The sequence below is a fragment of the Nannospalax galili genome, unplaced genomic scaffold (assembly GCF_000622305.1).
Source record: "Nannospalax galili isolate Female #2095 unplaced genomic scaffold, S.galili_v1.0 scaffold1316, whole genome shotgun sequence".
NCBI lineage: Eukaryota > Metazoa > Chordata > Mammalia > Rodentia > Spalacidae > Nannospalax > Nannospalax galili.
This window is the reverse complement of record NW_008337765.1, coordinates 1163037-1168158: the sequence shown is the minus strand read 5'-3', so window position 1 is coordinate 1168158 and position 5122 is coordinate 1163037.

Below are 5122 nucleotides of genomic sequence, written 5' to 3'. Positions count from 1 at the left end.
CACATGGTTTCATTCATAGGCCTATCCAGGCTTCATCCCATGCATCCAAGGATAGCCCAACACAAAATCATGAACTTACTTAAAACCATTATGAGATTGCTTTGTGGGTTTTTTTTCTGTAATTTGCTTGCGTGGTTCTTGAACATGAACTCTGTGGATGGTAGCATGTCACAATGTCAAAAGGTTGGACATGCCTGATAGAGAGTTCAGTCCATCATGGCAGGGAAGGCATGGTGGCTAGAGTGTGCTGTCTGTGTGGGTAGGGGCTTCATGGTTTGTTCACATCTTGGTGGATCAGGAACCAGAGAGCTAGAAAGGAAACAGGACTGAGCTGTAGCCAGCAAAGGACCACATGCCCATACGGGCCTATGTCTAGCAGCTAGGCCTCTATTCTTTGAGGCCAGATAACAAATTCTTTTACTTAAAAATATGTCTCAATTTATATTATTGCAACAGTGTAGTATAATGAACCCTCTAAAACTCCATGGCTGAATGCAACCAATATTGATTTTTGCTGATGTAGCCTTGTATCTACAGAAGGTGAACTGACCTGGGCTATACTGGGCTCCATGCTGGGGCATCTGGGGAAGCTGGAGCAGCTGGGACAGTTTTGTTCCTCTACAGGTTTGCATGGCAGCTGTGCTCCATGGGCCTCTCATCATCCTCTGTGTTGTGGGTTTTGCTGGGACATGCTTTCCTGACTGGAATGACAGCAGGACAGGCAGAAGTATGCAAAACTCCTACAGGTCTTGAGTTGGAACTGACGTACAGCCCCAGCTCAAGGCCAAGGGCAAGGAGACACACTCTGCCACACTGAGCCTATGGAGAAGACTGTGGGGCATCCACTCACTGAACTACCCAGAGAGTCAAGTCTCAACTCTACTGCCTGGATTTTAGTCTTCTGGGATCTGATCTCACTCTATCCATGTACTCTAGACCTCTCTAGACTTTGAGTCACTGAGATGTGACATAGTTCATGGACCTTAGGATTCTAATAGATGCTGGGCAAGATTGGGCAATGCCAGAGAGCAAGCTATGCCAGGTGCAGGCTTAGCTTGACCCAACTTTCCCATTGCCAGAAGAGCAGGATTTGTCTGGGCCTACTTGATGATAGTTTGTATAAAACTTCCCCTCTAGAAAATAAACTGAGAAAATACATTTTCTCCCTCCTTCTTTCCCTCTCTCCCTCCCTCTCTTCCTTCCTCTCTATTCCCTCTCTTCTTTTCTCTTCTCTTAGGGAAAAAATAGCTCAAGGAATTGTTTTCTCCATAAACAATGGCAACAGTTAATTTTTGTTGGCTTAGCTTGGATGTTCCCTTGCTGCCTTTTTTTGGATTGGGACATTGGCTACAGAATTGAGAAAGCGCTACAGTTTTATTCTTTTGTGTGCGTGGTTTCTCTGGCTGGAAAATAAAAGCTCTGCCTTCTTTCTGTATGGAGCACTTCAAAGTTGTAAAAATTTGGATAAAGTACATCAGGGTTATGGCTGTTCTAGATTTCAGTCTTTTTATAACTTCTTCATATTTCACATTCATTTTGACCTCAGGTTAAAGAAATGCTTTTGAAAAGAATAAGGATTTGATCCTAGCAATGGATGGAGCAAAAATACTGAGGTCAATAAGTTAAAAGCTTTTAAAAAGAAGATGAAGAAGAAGCAAAAACTAGATTCTGCAAACTTTAAGCCTTAGGACTACATGAAATAGGCGAATTTTCCAGCTATATGCTTACTTTAAAAAATGTATGGTGTGAAAATATTTTTCCAAGTTTACCAGAGTAAAAAGTTTGAATTAGATATGGAAGCCCACTTCTCTGAGAGCCAACCTTATTTTCTCAGTTCATATAGGCATTTTCTCTGGATTTTCCTTTAGAATTTTCACATGTATATTTGTTTCTTCTTTCTTACTTAAAAATCTGAACATCCCCACGTGCTGAAGTTTTGCAATATCACCTGAAATACACAAGTGCTAGTTGCTTTTAATTGCCAGCCTGATACAATGTAGACTCACCTGAGGAGAGTCTTGGTTAGGGACTATCTAGACCTGGTTGGCTTGGTAGGCACATCTGTGGGGGGTTGTCTTGATGACAATTAATTGATATCAGATGACCTAGTCCACCTCAGGTGGCACCATTCCCTAGGTTTTGGTCCTGAACTGTATTAGAGTAGAGAAAGTAAGCAAGCAGTAAGCAAGCATGCATGTACTCTCTCTCTGCCCTGGGCTATGGATGTGACTGACTGCTTTAAGCTCCTGCCCTGACTTTCCAGCAATTATAGAAGGTCACCTGGAATTGTGCATTAAAATAAACCATTTCTCCCCTAAATTGTTTTTTGCTTTGTTTCTTTTCTTTCTCGTAGTTAAGGGGCTGGAGAGATGACTTAGCAGTCAAGGGTACTGGCTGCTCTTGTAGAGGACCCAGGTTCAATTCCCAGCCACATGGCAGTTAACAACCATCCATAATTCCAGTTCCAGGAAATCTGACGCCCTCTTCTGGCCTCAGTGGGCATTGCATGCATGTACTTCTATACATGCATTCAAAACACTTATACACATAAAAAAAAAAATAAAGTAAAAATAAATCTTTCCCTGCGTTGCTTTTGGTAAGGATGTTTTATCACAGAACAAGATGAAACTAGAACAAGATGTTTCAGTGATTTACTGAGGTACAAAAAGCAACTTTCAAAGTTCCAGGACAGCTGGGGCTACAGGGAGACCCTGTCTCAAAAAGACCAAAAAAAAAAAAAGCAACTTTCAAAACAGTTAACACTGTAATGGAATCATAGCCAGGCTTGGTGGTACATTCCTATAACTCCAGCTACTAGAGGCTGAAGGAGGACTACTGGAAGTTCTAGGATGGGACCAGGCTTTGACCAAGAGGCAGAGGCAGGTGGATCTCTGTGAGTTCAAGGCCAGCCCCATCTACATAGCAAGATCCAGGCCAGCTAGTGAGAGAGAGAGAGAGAGAGAGAGAGAGAGAGAGAGAGATATCAAGGACAGTTTAAGTTTGATAACAAGTTCCAGGCTAGCCTAATAAAAATAGGAATAGGATTGTACTGGGGATGTAGCTTGGTGGTAGAGCACTTGCCTAGAACACTGGAGGCCTTGAACTCAATCACTAGTACTACAAAAGCGAACAAGCCAGTATGTGTGCATGTGGTTATTTTCATTAAGAACTGTGCATGTGTCTGTCATCTGCCTAGCTGCAAACTTTTCTATCCCCATCTAGGGAGATATACACACTGGGAGGAAAATGCACGAAACTGTAAGAAGACATCAAAATATTAAGTTATGCTACCTTTGGGTGATAAGTTTTCCCCCATATCCCTATTTTCAATTTTTGTGTTTCAATTTATCTATAATAAACTATTAGTGCCTATGCAATTCTAAGCAAAAATTTTTTTGGTCTTTTTGAGACAGGGTCTCCCTGTAGCCCCAGCTGGCCTAGAACTCACTATGTAGACTAGGCTGGCCTTGAACTCACAAAGATCTGCCTGCTTTTGCCTCCCAAGTGCTATTTTTTTTTTAAGGGAGAAATTGGTGTTTAATTTGACCTTTTTGCATGAGGAATTCTTAAACTCTTTTAATTCTAAGAAAACTAGTAACAGACTCTTCAGCTGGCACCTTGGTTTGAATGCTAGAAACTGTCTGGCTCATGGTGCTCTGGTATTAGGGAGAAAATTAGAATGAAGAAAGAAGAGACAGGAAAGAGTGCATTAGTTTCCCAATGGCTGTCCTCTTCTTCCAGCAGGTACTTATGAACAAAGTCCTGAGTCTGGCCTTTTGTATCAAATTTCCTATGTAAGTCATATAACAAAGTAGCTAAAAGGGAAGGGTCAGGAAGATCCTGTTAAACTTGTTTCAAAATCTTTTCATTTGCAAGTATTTAGAAAAATAATGCTGTCTACCCCAGTATATGAGTAAGTGTAAATGCTAGTGATATGCATAGACTTTGATGTATATTTTGTTTCTTAAAAATCAAAAGGAGGGGGTTGGAGAGATGGCTCAGTGGTTAAGAACACTGGTTGTTCTTGCAGAAGACCTGGGTTCGAATCCCAGCAGCCACATGGCAGCTGACAACTGTCTGTAACTCCAGTTCCAGGGGATCGGACAGCCTCTTCTGTCCTCCACAGGCACTGTGAGACACTGGTGCACTTACCTACATGCAGGCAATACACACGTACACATAAAATAAAAATAATAAATATTTTTTAAAAAATCAAAAGGATGCCAGGTGTGGTGGCACACACCTTTAATCCCAGCACTTGGGAGGCAGAGGCAGGCAGATCTTTGTGAGTTGGAGGCCAGCCTAGTCTACATAGCAAGTTTTAGGATAGCTGGGGCTACAAGGAGACCCTGTTTCAAAAGACAAAAAAAAAAAAAAAATCAAAAGGAGGGAGAGATGGCTCAGTAGTTAAGAGCACTGTTTTGCAGAAGACCCGGGTTCAAATCCCAGTACCCACATGGCAGCTAACAACTGTCCATAACTCCAGTCCCAGGGGATCCAACAGCTGCTTCTGACCTCTGAAGGCATTGGACCACACGGGTGCACTTACCTACATGCAGGCAATACACACATACACATAAAAGAAAAATGATAGCTGGGCGTGGTGGTGCACGCCTTTAATCCCAGCACTCGGGAGGCAGAGGTGCCGGTGCCAGCCGGCCAAGATGGACCGTACCTGAAAGGGGGAGTGAAGATTGAAAGAAAAAACAAGAGACAGAGAAAAGATACTTGGGAGGACTGTCAGTACAGACTGCAGGCCCAGTTTATTTTAGCTCAGCCTTTTCATACAGTAGAACCTCAGAGATAGCCACCATTTGCTTAGCTCAATTAGCTTCAACAGCTGTTTTTCCCACCTGTATCTGAGGGTCAAGGAGCGGTCAAATACTTGTTGTGAACTACACATTCCTCCTGACTTGGCAGATTAGGTACTGGTGTGCAAAACACAAACCCTAAGTAAACAAGTAAGCCTGCCACAGCTCAATGTACAAAATGGCTGTGCTTATATCAATAGTTCCCAACACAGAGGCAGACGGATCTCTGTGAGTTGAAGGCCAGCCTGGTCTACATAGTAAGTTCCAGGACAGCTGGGGCTACAGGGAGACCCTGTCTCAAAAAAGACCAA